The sequence below is a fragment of the Lathamus discolor genome, chromosome 1, assembly GCF_037157495.1.
Source record: "Lathamus discolor isolate bLatDis1 chromosome 1, bLatDis1.hap1, whole genome shotgun sequence".
NCBI lineage: Eukaryota > Metazoa > Chordata > Aves > Psittaciformes > Psittacidae > Lathamus > Lathamus discolor.
The window spans coordinates 157174498-157198639 of record NC_088884.1 but is presented as its reverse complement, the minus strand read 5'-3'; the positions used below and the strand labels follow the sequence as shown (position 1 = coordinate 157198639).

Sequence of the window (24142 nt, the reverse complement as noted above, 5' to 3'; positions counted from 1 at the left end):
TTGGCCCACCTGCTATGCTACTGTGTCAAAGCTATACTTTTCTAGTAATTATAGGGGCAGATCAATATAGAGGTAGGAGGTCATTTGGGCTCATCAACTCGTTTCACACAAGTTGCTGCCAGTCATGCTTGCTCACAGTTGAAACAATGGATGGAGTTCATCACACCTGGGGAGTCCTCTGCCCCCTTGCTGATAGCAGCAACTGAACTTCAGCCAAACCAAGGGCAATGTGGGTCAGTGCAGTTTGGACCGGTCAGAGTTCAGGTCCTGCAGTCCGGCTTAACCCAGTCTTGAAGCCATGCCTTGAGATCACATTTAGAAACAGAGAGGCACTGGGTGGAGAGTGGAATTCTATTTCTCCTTATACTGTGCATAGCTGCAGTGAGCAGAGCTCTCAGCAGAGATCAGTCTCTGGCACATGGGGCACAGGAAAAATGACTTGAGGCACCAACAGCCTGAAAAGGGGGAGGAGGTTGATGGGGGACAGAGACATGGCTAGCTGGGGTGCTGCTTTCCTTTTCCCATGGGGATGCGGGATAGAAACATCCCAAATACTGCCTTCTTATAACATCCTTCACCTGTCCTGGAAAGCAGACATCTCCAGCTACCCCTGAAAACCAGCCTGGTGTTCCTGAACTACAAAGAACTGTGAAACACTGCCCAGATGGTTTAACAACTAGACTTTATGGGCTGGAGGAGGGCAGAGAAGCAGCTTTGCTGGCATGGGGAGCCTAGGAAGGTCAGTGTGCCAAGCATCACTTTGCTCTGCAGTGATGAGCAGAATAGCAACTGGGTGGCCAAGGTAGGAATCTCACCCCACTGCTTTTGGAGTCCCCATTCTCTCACTGCAACCAGAGCACAGCCTCTTCATCAAACTTCAGAAAGTTGGCTTGATTTTATTTTTTTAGATTTTATTTTATTTCTGGAGAAAAATACAAAAGAAAAAGAAAAAAAGAAAAAGAAAAGGAAAAGGAAAAGAAAGGAAAAGAAAAAGGAAAAAGAAAAGGAAAAGGAAAAGAAAGGAAAAGGAAAAGAAAAAAGAAAAAGGAAAAGAAAGAAAAAGAAAAGAAAAAGAAAGAAAAGGTCATTTTCAACTTGGCAACAGGAATAACAAACACATAAATACGAGAGCCAACAGCCTCAATTTGTGGTTACATTTCTACATTTCATCTCAACAAGGATTCTGGATGCAGGGGAGGCAAATAGTGCTCCTGCCCTATAAAAGAGGTACAGGGGGGAAGAATGTAGTGAAGTAAATTATAGAAATGGTCTGGAGTCAGAAGGACTGCACTACGAGCAATTAAAAGCAAAATTAACCGTAAGGAAAGTTTTCTTTCGGTTTTATAGCTAAACCCACAAATAGAAGAAATACTGTACAGCTGAACTCCAACAAACAACCATGCCTGATTTTAATGAGCAAAATGAAGGGCTTGTTTTATGGGATATGTAATATAATAGTCCCATGGTAATGGAGCCTATTTCTCCACTGCTCTGCCCTGCATGCAGTTATTCCAAGTGGTGAGAAGTGGGTGTAAAACGCTACCGAAACTGGGTTTCTTCCTTGTATCCTCCTTCAGTCACATCCTACACCCCTTGAATGCACTCTGCTGTGTGTCAATCAACAGATTAAATAAAAGGGGCTAGTACCGGGGTTAGGAAAGGAAGAGAAGGTAAGGAGGTTCTGGGCTCACCCCCTTGCCACGGACTTCCTGCATTATCCTGGTTGAGTCACTTAATTTTGGCAGAAGGTGGGATGGCAGTGCTCCAGCACAGATCCGAACCACTGGTGAAGGCAGGATGCACTGAAGCATGATTCATTCAATGCATTGACCATGAAGCACCCATGCTGTGGCTTAGCCATGCGTCTTCCCACTTGCTGCCCCTTAAATGGCCCTTTGGAGCTGTAACTCTGCTCTTGGGGATGAAATACCATTCCCTGACGTGTGTGCCTATAGCCATTACATACCCCGTACAGAACCCTTACAGTCGAATACCCCTACAGTAGGGTGCAGCAGAGTTTGCATCCAAACTTTGCTGTTACTGTGGGAAAAGATGCCTGTGAATATTGAGACAAAAAGTAAAAATCTGGCAGCAACAAGGGCGTAGCTTCAACGGTGCTGCAGACAGTTCGGGTGTCCCTGCACACCAGCAAGGATGACAGACATCTCATTTTCCATGTGAGAGGCATGCAGCACCGTAACACAGAACACAACCCCATCCGTCCCCATCACACATTCCCTGCATTCACTGAGCAGGGTGAAAAACCCCACAACTAACTATACTCATGCCCCGCAACCACTGCTACTACCCTTTGCCCCACAGACTAATCTGTTCTTACTTGCCCGAACTTACTGAAATGAAAAGGCAACTTGTTGTTTATAAATGCAAAAGAAAATATATGAGCTGTTTGCGAGGGAAAAGGTCTTAAGGCGATGCAGCAAAAATTATTTCCAGTTGACTCCTTCCACCCCATCAGTTTCAAAGAACCAATTTGTTGGCTACTTTGTTGCTTTGTTCAAAGGAAAAAGAATCTTTCTTTTAATTATTTTATTCTTGCTCTCATATTTCATGTCATTCTTCTTGTGGGCAAGAACAGAGCAGGGGCAATATCAGCACAGAGGAGAAGAGAGAAAGGTCTTGCCAGCAGCTGGGTATGAGTGAAAGCAGTAATCTTCAAAGCTGGCTTTCTTCTCTCCTAGCCCATATGGTGTAAGACAGTGATCTTACTGAGGGTCATGCTCCCTCTCCTTCTTCTCCTTCTTCTTCTTTTCTTTCTATTTTGGGTGTTACCAGGAGAGGCTGCCTTGTTTAGAGACATACAACCTAAGGCTGCACCCCCCAGGGCATAACACATAGCGAAGCTTGCTGTGATGCTCATGAGCATCCTAGACCACACTTCCCAAGCTGGTGACATCCCAGGGCCTTTTACCCAAAAGATGCATTTGGACACACAGCAAGGCCAAATGGCTAGGATCAGCTCCAAACAGATTGTACGGCAGGGTCTGAGGGCCACAAGGCTTGTGGAAATAAGTTACACATGATTATCATCTCACTCATCCTACAGCTGCCACCAGAAGCATGCTTCTTGTAATTAATATTGAACCACAAATACCTCCCACCTGTGTCTGGGGCCACGGCTGGTGTTGATGAAGCACATGTGTGGGGTTGCAAACCACATGGCACCTTCTGCCAGCCAGCAGCTGGCTCTGCTGGAATGATCCCATCTTCTGCACACAGCCAACAAATCTCACAGGGCAAACGCATCGCACCAACAAACCTGCTGGAGTTGCTGCTCCTTTAGAGTTTCTCAGTGATATCAAGCAACAATCCCACCAACTGCATCGCCCTTTCCTCGCTTTGAGCTGGTCGCCTCCCACACCAGCCTTGCTGGAGGCTTGAACTGCTGAGCAGGGGGACAAAAGGCAACACCAATTTGGAACTCACCTCTCAAAACAGAGGAAAAGTTATCTTGATGTAATGGTTGCAACAGAGGTTTTAAAGGCAGAGCTATTTACTGTCCATATCCTAGGCTGACAGAGTCCATCTCAGAGGTACCCTGCTGCTCTTTCCTCCCTCATCCATACCATGACAGCATCCACAACTGGTTCTTACAGGTACCACAGAGCATCTGTTTCTGTTTGTTGGGGGGGTGTTGTGACTAACAGAAAGTACTCCATAAATCAAAGATTTTGGAAGATTAAATTCCTTGCAAATTCCTTGCAAATTCAGGGTGAGCAGTGCTAATAGTTTCAGCCAGAGGGAGACTGGAAAAAAAAGGGAAGAAAGAGAAAAGAGTGGGAGGGGAATTGTGAAAAAATTTCGAAACACATTGTTTCAACATCTTCTAAACAAAACGGGTTGGGTTTTTTCTGAAATACCAAAATGTTTCATTTCAACATTTTCACATTCAAGTCTCCAAACAGCCTTTTTGTTTTACAAACCAATGTAAGTTGAAAGAAAACAAAGTGAAGTGAAAAGGTTAATAAATAAAATGAAACATGTTGGGGTTGGATTAAGAAACTATTTGGGGTTGACCCTACAGGAATCTTCTTTTTTTCCTTTTTTTTTTTTTTTCCAGTTTACCAAGAAAATGCAAATAATTTGTTTTGGTTTGACCTGAAGCAATTCATTTATCATTCTTGGAACCTGCAATGCCATTGTTTACCTAGATCAACTCATCAACTCCCTGGCACTCTTTTCTTGGGGGAATTAGGAATATCAAAGGGATGAAGAGAGACCACATTGAGTTGGCTATGAGGAGGGTTTCTGTGGGGTCTGGGCTGTTTGATCCCAGTCAGAGTAGTTAGGTGCTGAGGTACCCACAGTGCCCTCAGGACGTGAACCAGATGTGGGGAGATGTGAGAACTTTTATTAGGCCAAAATAAAAGTACTATAGAGGGTATTACCTGCACCCACAGGATTCACCTTGCCTGGAGGATGAGGCACAGTCACTGCTAAGGCACAGCTCTGTCCTGAAGGGCACAGTGGCATCCTGACTGATAGATTAATGGGTTTTGGAAAGAAATCAGGAAAGCCAGGTTTTCTTTATTTAGGAGAAAAGGCAGAAATAAACATCCCTATCCACACATATGAAAGATGCAGGCAGGCAGAGGGACAATGTTGAGGTCTCAGAAATGGGACTGGCCCTAGGTTGCACTCCTCGTTGTGCTATGCCAGGGGCTCCTGCATACAAGCTATTGATTTTGGTTGCGTAATGCTGAGCTGTAAGACCTCATCAGCTGCTACTCATTACACAGGCAGAGCCCTTCTTGAATAGAAACCATAGCAGAAAATAGATCTCGGGATGCAAAACCTGACATCTTGAATTCATAAACAGAGCGACAGCGTTCTTGTTTAGAGTCTGAGGGTGGCCTGTTCTGAACTTGCTTTTCTTTTATACCAGATGAGTCTAACCTCAGAGTCAGGATGACTCCAGCAAGTATCATTACCCTAAAGCAAATAACATGACTCAAGTCTAGCAGTGCTAGAGTCTCTACAAAGAGCCCAAGCAGGGAACACCAAGTCTGATGCTACCATCTGTCCAGACCTATTGACTCTCTGATGATGTCCTCAGTCCCAACAGCAGCAACAACAAAGGGTGTGACAGTCAGACTGTCTTCTCACACGTGATATCCTAACCGGGGAAGTGCCTCAGAAAGCCCCAGCCACTGGAAAAAGACAGGAAATAAACCAAGAAACCACTCTCCTCCACTTACCCCGCTGCCAAAGCAGTTTCACTTCTGAAAGCAGGATGGATTTATCCCACTGCACGCTCCCCTCTCTGTTAACATGAGGGTAAAGGAAGGCATGGGCTGAAGTGGATTTCACCCAAAAGGACACAAGACCCTTTGAAGCACCAGCATCCCACAGTGAGGCTGTGCCAAACACCAGCTCCACCACAGAAGTTTCATCTTCTCCGTGTGCCACTTTGACTCAGCTAAAGAAGAGAAATACTTTGTCCACAGGTAGGTAGATGCTCAGCCATAGCTTTCAGAGCATACCTGGCACACTGAAAGACTGCGGGAGTTAGCAACCATCATCTCCCTGACCCAGAGCAGAGTGGCAATGGAGGGGCTGGGGGAAGGATTCATTGACCCCTCAAAGGTCTTTTGCAACCCAATTTTTTTACAGTTTCACATACCTGATTCATTAAGATGTGGGTTTGAGGATATTGAATCTTTATGCCAGATCTCCCACATGAGCCAGGCAGGACATCTAATCTCTTCCCACCTTTCAAAAACCATATTCCAAACTCATTGTGCTGGGTTTGGCTGTGAGAGTTCATTTTCTTCATAGGAGCTAGTACAAGGTTATGTTTTGGATTTGTGCTGGAAATGGTGCTGATAACACAGGGATGGTTTCATTATTGCTGAGCAGTTCTTACACAGAGCCAAGGCCTTTTCTGCTCCTCACCGCAGTCCACAGCAGGTAGACTGCGGATGCACAAGGAGCTGGAAGGGGACACAGCCAGGACAGCTGACTCCAACTGACCCCAGGGATATCCCATGCTGTATGACATCATGTTCAGCATACAAAGCTGGGGGAGGAAGAAGGCAAGGGAGGATGTTTGGAGTGATGGTGTTTGCCTTCCCAAGTCACCGTTACACATGGGGGAGCCCTGCTGTCCTGGAAGTGGCTGAACACCCGCTTGACCATGGGAAGCGGTGAGTCAGTGCCTTGTTTTACTTTGTTGGATGCACATCTTTGCTTTACCTATTAAACTGTCTTTATCTCAACCCACAAGTTTTTTGACTTTTACTCTCCTCATTCTCTCCCCCATCCCACCAGGGTGGTGTGAGAGAGTGCCTGTGTGGGGCTTGGTTGCTGTCTGGGATTAAACCACAACAGTCCTTCTTGGCACCCAACGTGGTGCTCAGAGAGTTGAGATAACGACAAATTTGATTGGAATGTGCTAGATCAAAATTATAGCTGTTGCGGTTTAGCTATTAATTGGCAGGCTTCTGTGCTTGCCGTGGGGTTTGCTTGTGTTACTGTCGATTAGTCTAGTGCTTGTTAGTGGCTGCTCTTTGCTTTCACTGCTTGCTGTAGTGCTGTGCTGCTTATCACCTTACTGTGGTGTGCCTGGGAACGTTCTGATAACAGCAACAGTGATGTGCCTGGGCTGGCAGATGGCCATGGCATCACTAACGTTTCTGCACTGGGCAAGCTGGAACACCAGTGTGAACTCGAATTGAAAGGACTACGACCTGCGGATGGTCCATGTGGGAGCAGGACACCGCTGGCTGCCTGTGGCTGTGAAGAAGTACACACTAAAGCAGGTACATCTCAATGCGCCTGTGGCCTTGGTTATGTCTGTGCTGCAGCAGATATACCTCTGAAGGGTTTGTGGCCCAAGGATAAATCCATGCTGGAAAAGGTACACCTCAAAGCATCTGTGGCTGTGGATAAGCCTGTGCTGCAGCATATACATCTTGAAGCATCAGTGGCTGTGTATGAGTCATGCTGGAGCAAAGTGTGCAGCAGTGGATAAGCCAGCAACCAAGCGTGTACACTCCTGAAGGGACTGCAGCCATGGGTTGCAGCCATGAAGGCTGGTTGTCAAACCATGTGCAGCAGGCTGTGTTGGAGCAGGTTCACTTCTGAAGGGCTGTGAGTAAGGCCGTGCTGGAACAGGTGTATCTCTGAAGGGCCATAGGTAAGGCCACTCTGGAACAGGTTCATCTCAAAGCAATTGGCCCTGGGTAAGTCTATGCCCCAGCAGGTATACCCTTGAAGGGACTGTGGCTCATAGATAAGGCTCAGCCCTAAGGGACTGCAGCCTGTGAATAAGTCCAAGCCAGAGCAAGGGGAAGGGAGTTCATTGTAATGTTAAACCCTATGGTCTGGACCCTACTGTAATGGAAATACCTTTAAACTATTGTAACCCATGATCTGTGTTGCATGCAAGGCCAGGTTGGACAGGGCCTTGGGCGACATAGTCTAGGGTGTGACATCCCTGCCCATGGCTGGGGGTTGGAACTAGATAATCTTAAGGTCCATTCCAACCCAAACCATTCTGTGATTCTATGATTAAATGTTATAGGAATTCCTATAGCAGGAACCACCTGAACCAATGGAGAACAAACCTTACAAGAAGCAGCAATGACCTGACCTGAGCTGGCTTTGGTGTCCAGCAGCTCCACACAACACACCACCTCTCCTGCCTGAGTGATGACCATAACACATGTGGCCATTTGAGCCCAAAGTCATGGACTAAATGAACTTATGGGACATTGTAGACATTTATAGACATTTTAGAGACATTTTATAAGGGTGGTCCATAGACTAGGGGAATGATAATCTGTGTATTATATTAAATGATGGGAAGGGGGGAGGAGGGGGAATGAGAACGTATTGGATGATGTTGGACCTGGGCATGATATAAATGGTATGGAATTAGGGGTGGAGAATGTTCATCCACAGCTTTTGCTTTTCTTATGAAACTGTCTTTACCTCAACCCTTGAGTTTTCTCAATTTTTCTTTTCTGACTCTCCCCCATCCCACTGAGGAGTGGGGAGAAGTGAGCAAATGGCTTAGTGTGGGGCTTAGTTGCTGGCTGAGGTTGAAACAGAACACTCATTCATGTTAGTGAGGTACTTAAGATAATGCTGCTGGAGACACTGGAAGCATCTGTGTGACCAGCAGGTATGGACAATTTGCAGGTATAACCTAAGAAGGCAATAATGTGTCTCAAATACACCTCATCACTGTCCCTAACCTGCCCATACCCAGTCTTCACCGGGGCATCCACTAATAACACCAAGATCTTCCGTAGCTCCTTTTGTAGCTCGCCATGCTCTGCACTGTGCCAGCAATGGCCTTTCACAGACTATTTCTGAGGTGGATGCAGTGCAAATCCCTTTCTTACCTGCTCAGTAGAAGGAAGAAGTCAAATATACAAGACAAAAACATGCCATATGCAGCAGCCTGGCTTAAGCATGTTGTCACCAGGTTCTTCCAATTTATCCTTTGTCAGCTCTTTCTACTTGCTCCATCTTTCCTCACATATTTCAAATCTGCATCTAATTCAAGTACTACATCCATTTATTTTCTTAATACTTTTATTCCCCTGAACTGTGTTTTTATGGTGGGCAGCCGTTGTTGCAGGCAGTGCTGAAATAAGGCACTTATTGGCTGCAGCTCCAGGGATTTTAACCGGATATCTGCCTTTGTTTAAAGTAAGTAAATCAGGATGTTTCCTAAACACCATAAGGACAGAAGTTTAGAATTCTACTGGATCAGCTTTTTGACCTGAAGCCAGCAATGTTTCAGTCAAGGACATTCCCTGGATGTATCCAAGGAGTCTGAAAATCCCTTTCATCAAGTCCAGGAGCTCTGTGACTCACCCTTTCGGGGATGCTGTCTTTGGAGGAGATGCCTACTATAAAGCAATCACTTGAAGACAAACTTGTAGCCACTTAAAACAGAGTAAGATACGTCCCACTCTTCAAATGCGTTTTTTGATACAAGTCTGTATTTATATCCTTAGAGACATACTCACCCATACTCCCTGAAGAAAACAAACCTGCAGCCATGATGGCATACGGCTTTAGACTTGGCTGTAGACAGAGCTTTGACACAGGGTTTGGGCTCATGGCTGTTGTGTTCCTGAGGACCTATTCCTATAGAAATGTTTTACCTTCAGTTTTTATCAGGTGAGGAGTTTCCAAAGTGCTCAGAACAGGACACGGCAGCCAACTCGAAATAAAAGAGAGACTTCAGCTTCATTTCTTACTCTGATGTCTTTCTGGAAGCCCACAAGTTAAGGATACAACTTCCATAAGCAAGAGCAAATTGCAAGATGGACAAATCTTCCAAGCAGATCCATGGGTTCTGAAGACTGGAGAATCCCAAAAGCCTTCAAAGGATCTGTGCATCCTGGGACTTGCATTTTTATTTTCTTCTGAAGAAGCAAACCGTGGTTTCCCAGATGTAGCCCATGGGCTCCCAAATGAACTTGGAAAGTACCAGAATACACAAAGGAAACAGGCTGCTGCAAATATCGATTGCTGGAAAGAGGGAGGGTGAGTAATTCCTACCATAAATTGGTCCAATTATTGGAAATGCTGACAAAAGCTAAATGCAGAAAAAGCTACAGTGGTTCCCAGCACTGAGATGCTCTGAGACAAAGGGAGCTTTGCTGTCCTTCAGCCACAGGCCACCAACAAAGAAAACAGAAACTGCTGATGAAATTAATCATTAATTGTCTTAATTAAACAACTGAGAAAAAGCTTCGTCATCAAATATCTACCTTCCTTTTGTTAAGGAAGGGTAACACGTTTGCAACACAGGCTTTGGAGAACAATCTCTCAAGGTCAGATTTATATTGCTTAAACCGATTCCCATTTGAGGCTTTGAGGTGCTTGGCTCGGTTGTTCCCACGTGAGAGAGCTTCACCCTCAAACTGTTTACCTGTGCTTTAGGTTTCCAGCCTCTTTCCCTAAAGTCAGCTGTTCTATTTAAGGAAGGAGATGCTTCTCTCCATGAACAATGCTAGTAAAAAATGACCAAGTCCTGACTGTGGCGTGTCTACAGAGGTCACTGGCTTTGAAGGCCTTGTTAAATACACTTTATTTGTCTCAGCTAATGTCATTATGGTGATTCACTCTGTTTCTCTATGCCAGCAAAACGAATGAGCATCATTAACGTGATGCAGAGTGCATAGTTAAATGCCTTCTCACTGGCACTGACATTACAGCAGGGTGTTTTCCCTCACCTCTCCTCCCTGGCATTGCCCAGGATTTCAGCAAGAGAAAAAGCATATATAGGTGCAACACAGGCTTTATGTGGTACAGCAGCAGTACCCTGCGCTACTTAGATTTTACTGGCAGTGCAGTTTTTTAGATGAAAGCTGCACTGATATATAAGCAGAGCTCAAGATGTTGCCCAGGTCAGCAAAAAAAAAAAAAAAAAAAAAAAAAAAGAGGTTAAATAATTAGCTATAAAAAAAGCAGACTTAATGAGAAGCCAGGTAATGCCTAACCCAATGTGATATTAGAAAGCAAAGGAATCTAAGTGAGGCAATTTACATATCTTGGCAGCAATGTGTAGCTCAGTAGGAATGTTTGGAAGGAGATCACATCCGCAGTCAGCACAGCAATGTTAACTGAGATTTGGGCCTCAAAAGTCTACAGCTTAAAGTCCCATCACCCAGGCTTCAGTTCATATGTTATTTCCATGTTAACAAATGGGTAGCAAACAAAAAAAAAACCCTCTGAAGGTCCAGAGAGCCAACAAAATGACTTTGGATGCAAACTCCTTGGGAAGAATGATGTATCTAAATAAATGAAGTTATTGCAGACACTGCAAAACTTGATCAAAGGCTCCTCTATAGTGGAGATAACCTGTAGACATGCCTCGAAGCAGCTTTAAGCATTGCAATCAACAGCATCTAACCCAACAGCACAGTGGAGTAACTACTCATATACTTACCTGTTCTTTGGGCGTGTTTTGCCGCTATTTGAACCTGCACCTGCTCGTAAAGATACGGTTTGGATCAATCTGCTCTGCATTACGGCCACAATAGTGATGGTAGAGTGGACTCTGGTAGAGTTCACCAGATCTGAATCTCCAGCATCACCCAGTAAGGGAGAGACATAGAGCAGATATGTGCTAAAAATGAAAGCAGAGCATCTGCAGGGGCTATCCTGCCACAAGACAGCTGGAAGAAAGCACAGATGGGGATGGATGCAAGCCACTTATCAAAGAAAGCTGGAACACTTTATGGGGTTTAAGCAACTCCAAGGACATGCAAAGAGCAGCTCAAGCTAGACAGGGATGACCAAGAAGTTGCCTTAAGCGGCTGATGGTGAGGGAAACATCCAAATTCAGACTCTTCAAAGTCTTGCAAGTGGGTAAGCAGAAGTGCTGAAGACAAAAGGAGATTATTCATTTTTCAGCTTGTTTCCACTACTGGCCTTCAGTGTCTTCAGAGCTAAAACTAAGTGACTGCAGTTCAGCAGCCAAACCAGAAACCATCTTGCTTTTGAAAATACCACTATTAGCTGCCCACCTGCAACCGGTTTGATGCTGAAGCCTACGCTGTGAGAGCTTAAAACTTGCTGGCCTCCCAAGGACATGTCTGCATGGATGCAGCCACACTCCCAGCTGCTCGAGCAACCTGTCTGGTCCTGCTCACCATACACTTTGACGTGGACACAGCTGCCCAGGTGCAGATATGGGAGCTTCCCCAGCACTGATGGCCCTTGAGCAAACATGCTTTCAAGGGCAAATGTGGTATCTTTTCTTTCACCTCTTTAATCTTATCAGTGCTGCCTAAACCTGGTCTAACAGGCCATCCAAGGGACAGCGATTGCCTCAGGGATGGACATGCAACTGGAGAGAGACTGCCAAGTATGCAGATGGTTGTTATCTGCAACAGCATTGCTGTGCAACAGGCTGAGCCAGGACTCTCCAGCCATCTCCTAAAGAAGAGCATGCCCCAAGAGCATGGGGTTTCTGTCCTTCAGCCTTTTGAATTTGTTCTCTGCAGAGGCTGCCTTTGATCAGAGCATCACCAGTGCCTCGCCAGATTAAATTCCACCAAGCGGATCCTCAGCTGTGGTAAATCAGCACGGCTCCCTCAGGGTGGATGGAGTTATGGCGTAACCCCCCTGCGGAGGATCCAGCCGTCTTTCATCCAGCCCAAGCATTAGTGATAAATGCAGCTAGTTTCAAATGCCTTTGTCCATCTTGCTGGAAGAATGCTGATTGTGAAACGGGAATTTGCAATGCTAACAAAATCCTGAGGACTAGCTGCAGAGAAAAATAGCTGCAAACACACAAGACCAAACCCTCTCTCCTTGTTTAGAAGATTCAAAGCGTCCCAAGGAGTCATAGCAGGGAGGCAAAGACCAACAGTGTTTGAACCCTTCTCTGTGCTTCATGGGTAAGATCTGTGGGCAAAGGGGCCCTGATGCTACAGAAGCAGCTGCTTTGCGAGACCCCACTGCATCAAACACTGATGCAGGCTCCATCATGTTGCACAGTAGGGGTTTGCTGCTTGTACTGTTTTCTCCTCATGTTTGACTCTGGACACAATCATTATGTTTCTGCTAAGCTCTGATACTCCCTTGTCACGTTGCACTGCCAAGGTACAGAGCTGGTGGGTGGAAATGAACCCCAGTAAGGAATATGTAAACAGAGACCCTGACTCCATCTGCCCACTCAGCGTCTCCCTGTTTGCCTGCACCTTCTCTCATTTCTGCGAAGCTCACCCTCGGCTCAGTTCCTCCTCCTGCAACATCTTTCATCTGGAATTAGAAATAGAGTTGGTGCAGGAGATTTCTAAACTCACTGTGAGCGTGAAGAGGTGAGAAGTGAAAACTGACGTTCCACCTATTCTGGCCCAAATTGCCTGGAACCCACTTATATTTTCTGCCCAATTTGGCTTTCATCACCATTTCACAGAGCTGCAGTCCTCAGGCTTTCCCTTTAAGGTTTTAGCACCCTCAGGAAGTAAAAATTACAATACAGACCAAGCTGGGAAACACAGAAAACAGCAAGTACCAAAGCAAGTACCCTAAAAGTGATACCAGGTGATTTTGGCAAGGCAAAACCTCTGTTCTGCAGACCTCAGGATAGATCTCCCATCTTTTTATCCCAGATCCTCTCTCATAGAATCATAGAATAGTTAGGGTTGGAAAGGACCTTAAGATCATCCAGTTCCAACCCCCCTGCCATGGGCAGGGACACCTCACACTAAACCATCTCACCCAAAGAATACCATCTCATACCAGTCCTTAAGATGCCCCTGTACTCCACACTGCCATGAGGCAGGTAGTGCCCACCAGCAAACAGCCTCATGTCTTCTAACTTGGATCTGCCAGTGGTGACCTGTGGTGTCAGAGCACAGCCAGCTCCCAATGTACAGAAACTTTATATCAATAAAGTTAAGTCTGCAGGCGTGACAATGACACAACCTTTTTATTCCCTTTCATATAGGTCATTGCAAACATGTAGGTGAGGTTGAGGCTTTCAACTACAGTCTAGGAAAAAGACTGAGTGCAACAGAATAAAAGGTGCCGAAATACAGACAAGTGGTTACTGCATACATCAGCCAAAGGAAAAATCACATATTTCAGTCTTCCTCCATCAAGTACCTTTGACAAGGAAACAGTTAAGTCCAAACCTTTCTCTTCTTTTTCCTGCATAAGTATCACAGTCTCTTGGCAGAATTAATTTTGCCCTGAAAAATCTCACTGACCCCATCCAGTGAAATTCACAGATCTTTTAAAGTTTTCCAACATCATCAAGCAGAAAAAATAAACACTTGTGATGTTAAAAGCACTGCAAGAGCCTGTTTGATTTGGGGAATTTTCCTTATTCACTCTCAGGCCCAAGCATGTGGTTAGTATTTCGGGAACCGGCTGGAGGTGGGATCTCCCCAGCTCTGCTCAGTGGGCATCACTGGCTATCACCAAGGGTCCACAGATACAAAAACCAAGCCGCCGTTTCTCAACACGCAAAGCCTTCAACTGCCTGTGAAACACACAGTGTGACACCAGCATAAGACCTCTAAAGGAAACAGCCTTGGGAAAGGAAGTCAGAGAACTGGAAGAAAAGGAGGGGAAAGAGCAAGTAATCCAGATGGCAAATTATTAGTCTCCTTTTAGATCAGTGTTGGACTGAATAATGCCCCTGCACTGCCGTTTCCAACTAGATGAGCCATTGGCAAAGTGGCCATGCTGTTTGCTTGGTGTAATTCATGTGTTTAGGGTAGTTGCCCCCACAGGGTGCTCTCAGGGCAGCATCCAGGCAGCTTTCCTCCCGGACACAGCAGAGCAGGTACACCCAGCTGCAGCGGCAGCCCTTTGTGGAGAGAAATGATGCTCCAGAGTTGAAACGTCCCCAGGTGAAACACCATTTCCTTTAGGTATATCCTGTATTTTCAGTTGCAGGTAGGCTATCCGTTTGCTTTCAGCTGGGTGGTTCATGATGATAAGCCACAACACCTTATTTCTAATTGTGTTTATTACCAGTTTGACACATTACACTAACATCTGTTTTTCAAGTCATTCCGTGAAACACTTTCCTGACATGATCAAAATGGCTATTAACTTAATGTTTGGCCTTATCAGGACCAATACTCACCAGGTTTCTTAGATCTGTCCAGGCCTGCTCACAAAAGAAATATTTTTCAAAGCAAATACAAAATACTTCATGCAATTTAAAGTTAGTACATGAGCGCATCTCCTAACATCAAACTCACCGATGCTCTTCTCGTTTCTCTGAACACAATATTCCTCCTGCAAAATGATCCATAGCCAGCCATTTGTCAGACTTCAGACCTTCCAGTAATGCTTACAATTTCCTGAACAGTCAACATTTATTTTCAAGTGGCTGAGTCAAGCCACAGGTAATTTATTGGCTGCAATCAAAATACGAAGTGAGGCATTTTGAAAGCTAATGTGTAACTCTGGAGGAAACTCATGGTGCCATGATGGGTTTTAGACAGCAGTCGTATTTATAACCAATGATTGTCAATGTTATTTGTGTTTATGCCTCGATTGCTGTGCCATGTCATGCAGTCCTGCGTAGCCAAAATCAGTGCCTTAATTTTAGAATCATCTCACAGCATACTGTGAAAAATGGTATGAAACGTAAGCAGCATACTTTAGGCATCGAGCATGTCTCTCCATCAACCTTATCTTTCTTATCTTTAAAGAAAACTATAATTGGATAATCTTTACTTAATGTAAACTTCTAAAAGCTGGAAGCCATTTCAAGATTACACAGATTAACTGTGGCTACCTGTGAGAACATGCTTCAACATTTCTGTGAATTCAGGGTGGATAAAAATCAAATGTCTCCAGTATTTATGAAACTATTTTGGCAAAGAAATGACTGGAAATTTGTCACACATCCTTCAAGCAAAAATGCTAACTTTTCTGTAGTGTCCTTGTCTCTCTTATTACCCTAAGAGCCAGGCGGTTGGCTGGAAGCAAGTAGTGGTTTTAGCTTTCTGTTGGTTTGCTGCCTGGCTCCCAGGTTAACTTGAGCAGTCAGCTGCAGAGAGGAATGTATTTTTAAAGCCCAGGTTGTTTGATTTTGCTGTACTTTTTACATGTACAGATATTCCTTGTTACACAGCTGCGCAGCTCTCTGCAGAGAAATCAGCCTGACACTGCATTGCCCCCCTTCCACTCTGTAGTAAGATACAAACTATTGCAAATATTTTGATATTTCTATGGTTTGAGGCATCAACAGCCACAGAGAAAATATGCCCTTTTCAACCAAGTTCCTACTTGTGCTCTCAATAGAAAAAGTAGGTAATATATTCCTGGCAATCCGCAACCCTTTTGTCTTACCATGACATATGATTAATACTATGCCTGAATTTTGGAGGGGGACACAAATTTTGCTGTCACAATCAAGTGACTTGTACGAACCAGAGTGGATACTGCAGCCGCCTGCTTGTCGTCGGTTCTGAAGTGCCCAGCTTTATACGCTTTTCCACCCAGAAAATGAGGTTTGCTCCCCCGAACTAGGACGGAGAGATGTGCAAGATCTGCACTGTTTGCACGATGCCTCCCATGAGCCCACCATGAGCAATTAAGAAGCGATTTCTAAGTAAACTATATTAAGCCTTTTGGCAATTATTGCTGCTTTTTCTGATTCACTTAAACTCTTTTCTTCCTTTGTTGCATCAAGTTCAGAGACTAAAGAGTAAGAGGAGTAACTTGATTTTGACCCTTAATGTTAGTTTCCAGTTACTGTCAGTTACACTCCCATAGTGATACTAGTTTGTGTAGTTACACGTACTAGTATCACTAAATGATTGAAAATACCTGCCTAATATTTAGATTCAGCCCCGAAGCAAACCCCTGTCCCCCCTAACTAGCAGGTCCACAGATTCCAGACACTATAGAGACTGAAGCAGGCAGTCTGCATAAATATATGGGGGGAAAAAAGGAAATATATTTAGTTACAGAAAAATAAGTCTATAGTAGTTTTCAACCGGTTTCACTGTAGTCTGTGGGTCTCCAGGGTGCACTGACTTCTTCTGAATGGTCTACAAAACTTAACAAGAAAAATAAGCCTATACTGTAAGAGTGACAGAGCACTGGAACAGGTTGCCCAGGGGGTTGTGGAGTCTCCTACACTGGAGATATTCAAGGCCCGCCTGGACAAGTTCCTGTGTGATGTACTGTAGGTTACCCTGCTCTTGCAGGGGGGTTGGACTAGATGATCTTTTTAGGTCCCTTCCAACCCTTGGGATTCTGTGATTCTGTGATTCTGTGATTGTCAGTAGGCTTCAATTTAACTATACAAGGGGCTGAGGCTGTGCTGCGAAAAAAATGTGGATGTCTGCAAATGAAGAAGATTGGAAACCACTGACTGAAAGCCACTGGCTATTTTGGCTGTGGGGTTTTTTGAGGAAGACGGGGGTTATGCTCTAAAAAATGCCTTTAGCAGTATCTATTTACCTTTCACTAGTACTGAAGGCATATTTGAGTGGGATTTGTAAAGAAATTGTAATTTTGGGATTTAATGGTGATGCACAAATGGGAAATGGTGTTGTATGAAACGGAGGGCACAGATCCTAACCTCAGGCAAGATGGTGGTTCAGAGAAATGAAGCCATCAGACTCCATGGTTCTCCCACATTGGAAAACCTCTGGCACTTCCAGCCAGGGCCTGCAGGCTTTGGGAGATCCTCTTTCTCTTTAGATCCCTATAGTGAAGCCTTCAAGCCCCCCCTCCACCCACCGAAGGCAACACGTGAGGCTGCTAAAATGGGGGGTGAGCTTCCGGGATCCCTCCCTTATCAGCAGATACTGGCACCATTAGAAGCAATCCATGTTCAAAAAGTCTTATTTTGGAGACATCCAGTCCTCTCCATTGAGCACAGGGATAGCCCATATCCACCAGGTTCCTAACTCAGGTGCTAACTTCACTTGAAGCTATGTGGGTTTTAAAACCAAAGCAGACGTGGGTGACAAAGTGCTGCAGAGGCAGGAGATGCTCAGAGGGTGGGGAGTTTCCAGAGTCACACAGTTAATGGCAAATCTGGGGGTAAACCTTGGGTCTTCTCCATAAATAAAAACCTTTGACCCATGGGTGAATCTTTTACAAGGTGCTCAAGATCAGGGATACCTGGCATCCAGTGTTTCCAAATGCTTATTAATGATTCATCTGATCCGTTGACCTACAGCAAAATTAGCTGTGAACAGCATGGCAGGGCTGATTCTCAACAATACAGCTGTCCCCCAGCACTTTTCTGGTCACATTTTAAATGACTCAGGGTTGCCTTTCAGAACAGATAGAGTTGACCTGTGCTAAAAGTATATACAAACTCTCCCCAAAACTTGGGGCAAAATGCAAGAGAGGAGGGGGCCATTGCCAAAATGTGTTGCAAGTAATTTCTTCATATAAAAGGGTAATACAAAAGGGAATTTCTATCCCAGGAAGAGTGCCCAGTGTTGAGCTCACTTCACAGAAGCCTGCAGGATATTTGTCCAGTTTAGGAAGAAAGTGTTTTCCTTTACTCAAAGTACTGACTTGCACATGTCCCCCAGTGCCACCAGGATCACTATCCATCCCCTGCCCACTGCAACACCACAGGCACTGGCAAGGCTGTTTGTGCACTATAACCTGAGCAATCAATTCCTCCCCCTAGGAAAGAGGCTGCTCAAGCATCACAGTGTTCCTGGAATGTTTGGAAATACTTGTCAAAACACGACTCCGGTTTCATTGTTAGTTCTATTAACATTCAAACATTTCCCTTGTTGATTAAAGGCACTGGCTCCGTGCAACGTCTTAAAGTCAATACCTACCTGCCTCCTATCCAATTTCTTATGTAACTGCTGTTTTCCACACCACAAACGTTCTTCTCTTAATGACGAATGAAATGATTTATGCCACAATTACTACGCAGAGGCCTTTCAGGGCGGACGGAGGCCAAACCTCCCTGACCACAGGTTGCATTCTTCATGATGTTTGATCTGGACATCCAGCGCGCTGCGTGAGGGGAATCACATTTCTGCAACAGCGCAAGATCCCTGAGGTAGTTATCACTTTATTACAACAGAGCTGGACAAGGTCCCGCGAGCCAAGCTGCGCATCAGGAGTTGGTGTTTGGGGAGGCAGTTCACCTTCCTCAGCTTTTTGGAGTGGCCAATTGTACCATGGGAATAATAACACTTAACTATCCCCTGTAGAGCTATCTGTTTATAAAGTATCCTGAGATCCTCAATTGCTTTTCCACTGCAAAGCTGCTGGATGTGCACAGAGGATCTGGAATGCATGTGTACATTGCTTCTTATTTCAAAGGCCAGTAAAAGCTATAAAGCCACCCAATTCTGTAACGCGTCCTGTGTATTTAATACAGTGATACATCCACCCACCCTATCTCTGCAGTAATATACCCAGAATAGAGCTTGCACCATGCTCTTTGGTTAAATAAAACTACCACAGGAATGGCAAGGAGATAGCCATACAAATCAGGCTCTAGGTTTGTGGCTGGGCTGCTGTCAGACTCAGCACTGTGTCAGCACCGGCTTGCAGGAGCACACAGGCTGTATTAAAGCAGAATTAAGAATGGCTGATTTGTCCCCATATTTGAGCCTTCCCCTGAAGCAAGACAACATGCCACTGAGAAAGAGCTTGCCCAAAAGTTGTAGCATGGATGCCCTGATGTTGACTAAAATTCTGCCATCCCTAATACCTGAAAGATCTTAGCTCACATTTATTTTAGGATGTGGCTGCTTATTCAGAAAGCGCTCATGCTACTCAATACACATCCTTTCCTCTGCCTTAGAGTGGGGCACAGCAAGTGAAAAGCCCCTGGAGGAAGAAGGGTAAGGATATGGCCACCAGGCTATACAGCAGGGCCAGGACTCAGGGAAGAGTCCAGTGTGTGACATCTCCAAAGGGTTGGATACGAGGCGTGTTTCCATACCCCCTGCTGCAGGTGGGCAGCCAGGGTGGGCAGGCAGTGATAGGCAGACAGTGTCCTATGGTATCCAGGAGAGAGGGCTTCAAGTGTGGCCTTTGGGCTCCCAGAAGCTCATTTTGGCAATGCGTGGTTTCTCCTCACAGGCACCGGTCTGCACAGGCTGCTGGGGGATTAAACATGTTGTGTCTTTGTTTCAAACAGCCCCCCAAAGTAAAGCGTCCGTCTACACCCACAAGTGCAATGCTCAAGCTCATTTGAAATGTCCTAGTGGTGACGGCATGAATAGTTCTGGCAGGCAGAAGTGATCTCTGCCTTCTCCTCTCCATGCTCTGGAGCATTGTCTTGTTTCACTCCAAAGACTGGGCACACCCAGCCTGCACTGGCGGTCAATGGCACCTTGGGGAGCCACTGTGACCCCAGTGCAGTCCCCGCATGCAGCAGCTGTGCTGAGTCAGCATTATTTCAAGCTCTGATTTTAAATCTTTGCTTCTCACACCCTCCACAGGCTTGTTGTTTTGCTTTGGGTCTGGCTTTTTCTCTGCATTTTCTCCTATCGTTTGCTTTGCTCTTCAAGCTGATGACTTATTTTACCTCTACCAGCACCTCCCCATGCACAGCTCCTGTGGAATAAGCTCGCCGTATGTCTCTCCAGCACACTCATTCCTTCTCTTTTCCCCACAGATCAAACAATTTACCCTTCCAGAGTCCTCTATTCCTCATGTGTCCGTGCTGTTTGGTGGGAAACAAATCCCATAGGATGAGGTTGTGTTGCAGTCAGCTCGCAGAGGGTGCAGGCATAGAGAGAGCCTTCACATGGTGGCTTAACCTCTCTCGGTGTTCACCCTGACAATCATTTGGATTCTTAATCTTAGCAACAACAACTTTTCAGCTTGAAATTCAATAAACCTGCCTGGAATCACAGTCCTTTGGGCTGGCTAGCTAATAAAAAACAGTTTAGCCATTCCCATGCACCTTATTGATATAAATGGATGGTGACAAGAGCTCTGGAAAACATACCCCAGCGACTGCATCCGCTGATGCTATTTAACCTTTGGATGCTAAGGGTGGACAGCTTGGGCTCCTACTCCTGCACATGGACGTTGGTGTCTGAGCCCGTGTTTCAAATCAGTCTCACGTAACGGTCTGTTGGGTTGGAGGGACAGCTCGATACAGCACTGCGGGGCTGCAGCACTCGCTCTGGCATACAGGTCAGTTAGCAAGCCCCGGTGCTGATAAGGAATATTTGGCGATATTTATTCTGTGTGCCTAACCTGATATGATTCAGAGACTCATGTGACCACATCTCTGATCAAACTTGCCAGCATATTAAAACTTAAATGAAAGGTTTAAGTACTTCATTGCTTTGCTTCAACTCAGTATTGATTCCGGAGTTGCTTTCTGCCTGCTAAGGAAGCAAGCTTTGGGAGTGTGGGGGTACCAGTCCCCAGTATCACTTTTGCAAGGTGTTTCTTGAGCCCATCACAGGGTTAGCTCAGGGTGGTCTCTGTGTGCTGCTGTCTGCCTTGCTAAATATGACAGCACGAAGTGCAGGGGAGCACCTCGCAACAGCGCACTGGAGAGTTGGCAGGGGAAGGGAAGTGGCTTGTGCCACTGCATCCTGTCTCACATCTCCTCACGCTCCCTCCTCCAGCAATATCATCAAAGGTGACTCACAAGAAGCCTTATCCCGGAGGCATTTGGACAGGCATCTCACAGGCTGTCCCATTCCCATCTTATGGAAAGAAAGGTAAAGGGACTGCTCAAACCATTCAGACCCGGAGCTGATTTTGCTGACAGCGTCCTGTTATTATGTATAACTTATTTTGAGACTATCAGAAGGTTGCACTTCCAGGGAGAGAGATCAGGAGCTTCTCCTAGGCAGGGATTGGAAGAGCCATGACAGGAAAAAGAGGGGGTTTAGCCATGCCAATGCCAACAAGGCCTTCAAGGACAACCCCCCCCGCCCCTTGGCTGCCCTTGGTGGCCAAGCCCTCAGTGTGGTCCAGACTTACAGAGGAGCTGTGGGAGCATGACAGTGACAGGCTTGGACATCAAGTACACTGCCGGCCACATTGTATTTCAGCCCCTAGCTCAGAAAAAGGCAGCGACTCACCATCCGTGAGTTGCTGAAAGGGGTTTGATTTTTATCACTGACAGCTCTGGATATTAAAGGGATAAACAAATATAAAGTTCTGGGAAGAGAATGTTTATAAAGGGTAAAAAAGAAGAACAAACACATTGGCAGAGTAGCCCTGTGTGAAGGCGAGGGCATGTTCCTAGCTTGAGGGGGGAAGGAAAACTTAGGGGCTAATATGCGGCTTATGGCATAACAGTCCTAAAGTACATGCGATTGTGTTGTGCAGGCTTTACTAGGCTTCAAACATGGATTTTTTTTATGGTAAGAAAGTGGCTGAGACACAGTCCAGAGCCATAGTTTTTGCTGCACAGCCCTATATCCCAGGCTCTGCCTCGGTGAGCACTGCAGTGACGAAGCAGCTTCAGCAAGCGTGTGCTTAATCGGGTCTGTGCTCCCCAGCCTCACATGAGTGTGCTGCACTAGAGGTTAATAAACGGGAAACCTAAAAATATCCCACTCTAGGGAAAACTGCGAACCTTGAAGTCCTTCACACAGGACTATCTCAATACCCCTTTGATTTCCTGTTGCAAAGGGCTTCCAAATGTTATAAGCTTTTAGTTTTCCTCCAAATGAAAACCAGTTCAAAACCATTAAAGGGCTGAGCTGACTTGATCTGAGATGCAGACCTTTACATCACCCAGCAACCTTAAAGCTCCCTGGGTTGGGATCGGCTGTTTCCATCCTATTACCCCACTCCAGGAGCACCGTGAAGGCGTTTGCCTTCTCTTGACGTGGAGGAACAGTCACTGCAGCGCTTCTGAAATGCAGTCACAGTGTGAGAAACCACCCTGAATTCTCACTTTGGTTTGTGTTTTAGGGCTTAGGGAAGCTCCTGATCCTCCTTTGGTGCTCTCCTTTTGGGGAATGGGGCTCAGAATAGTAACAATAACGGGTGTTGCTCTTACCCTGCTAACTTTACATGAGATCAGGATTTGGCCCTGCTTTTGCCAAAAGTCAATGACGGCAGCGGCTCCTCACGCAGTGTTCTGATGATGCTGCTGTTGTTTTTATTTGTATCGATTTGCTGGCACCTCCAGCGCAGCAGTTGTGAGACCAAACATCTCGCAGCCTGACACGCTGCCAAGCCGTCTCTGCGACGGTGGAATAACCACATTTCATTTCTCTGTCTGCTTCTCCCCCCATTGTTTTCATTTAAACCGATGGTGTCACTGGCGAGGGTCTCTGCTGACATGTAGCATTTCCTCGCCGCAGCCCCGTCTCAATGCTTCCCCACACAATGCGACAGTATTGAGATGTCAGAGCCTCTGTGCCTGATAAAGGTATCAAGACAGATCCCGGTCCCAGCGACAACAGCACAAACTGAGCCCTCCCCAGCGGCCACCAGCGGTCCCCGCTGTACCCCTCACTTATGCCAACCCTCCGCAGTGCCCTGGCTTTTCCTCTGACCCGAGCAACCTCAGCTTGGCTCTTAACGCAGGTTGGGGTTTTGGGGGCCCCTGTGCAGAGCATTTTCAGCTCTGCTAATATTTGCATCTATTTTTGGCGAATGAGCTGTTGCGTCAAGGGGGATTAAAGCAGAGCTGTGACTTCTTGCGAAGCCGCTTGGATCGCCTGTCCGCGGGAGCTGAGGCATGTCACTTAGGCAGCTCAGCTGTGTCAGGGGGTCTCTGAGATGACCGCACTATCCCAAACCATAGCTGTGATCCCAAACCATAACTAGATCATTGTAATCATAACTAAATGCAAGTGACATATAATTAGGATTTATTAAAGCAAGGAACATGCAGAGTCTGCAGAGGCTGTGATTATTCCCATCAATAAAACACAGCGATTCTGGGGTTTGGTGGGTGAAGCCGGGGGGAGGGAGGGGGCTCTAATCAGGTTGCAGGTGGCTTCGTGTCGGGGTACAGGATGCAACCATGCAGGGGGAGAGGATGCATTGCCTGCTGGCTGTGCAAGCCCTCAGACTGAGCCGAAGCGCTGCTCATCGTTTGGCGCACAGAGCCCCTCCAGCCCCTTCCCACCGCCTCATCTCAGCAAACGCGCACTTCTAGGGCCAGAGAAAGGAATCGCGCGGGTGCCGCCCCGGGAGCGCTGCCGGGAGGCTGAGCCGGCTTCAGCTCACGTCTACGGGAAAAGGGCGCCTGCCTCACCCCGAGCGCTCGGCGGGAGAACCCAGCGGCCCGGCCGCCTCCTTCCCCCTCCCGTCGGAGCCCCGTTCTTCCCCCCCCCGCAGCCCCGGGGGCCGGGCGCGGAGCGGAGCGGAGCGGGCGGCGGGCGCGGCCCCCCGCGGCGGCGGCTGTGGGGCGGGGCGGGACGGGGCGGTGGGGCGGGCGGCCCGGCCCGGCGGGCGGAGACATCGCGGCCGCCCCGCTCCGCGCCCGCGCCGCTCCGAGCAGACGCAGGAGAGCCGCGGCGGCGGGTGGACGGGCGGGCTGCGGACGGGGCTCCTGCGGGCGGGCGCGCTCGCTCCCTCCATGCGCGGTGCGCGGCCAGCCGCGGGGCTTGCGCAGGTAGGCGCCCGCACTCAGCGCGTTCCCCCCGCGCGTTTTTACTCCATCCACCGCTTTTTTCCCCTCCCTTTTTACTACTGTTTGTCCTTTTTACCCTTATTTTTCCTCCTTCTCCGTGTCGGCACCAGGGGC

At 46.7% G+C, this 24142-nt stretch overlaps 1 protein-coding gene across 4 annotated transcripts in view; it reads left to right on the top strand.

The window, feature by feature from the left end:
* The first annotated feature begins 23915 nt into the window (after positions 1-23915).
* Positions 23916-24142, top strand: part of FGFR3 (fibroblast growth factor receptor 3) — a 56741-nt gene continuing 56514 nt past the window's right edge. For all 4 annotated transcript variants that reach the window (XM_065660940.1, XM_065660933.1, XM_065660930.1 and 1 more), the window contains exon 1: positions 23916-24010. The gene's annotated coding sequence lies outside the window, so the exon portion shown is untranslated. The remainder of the gene's footprint in view (positions 24011-24142) is intronic.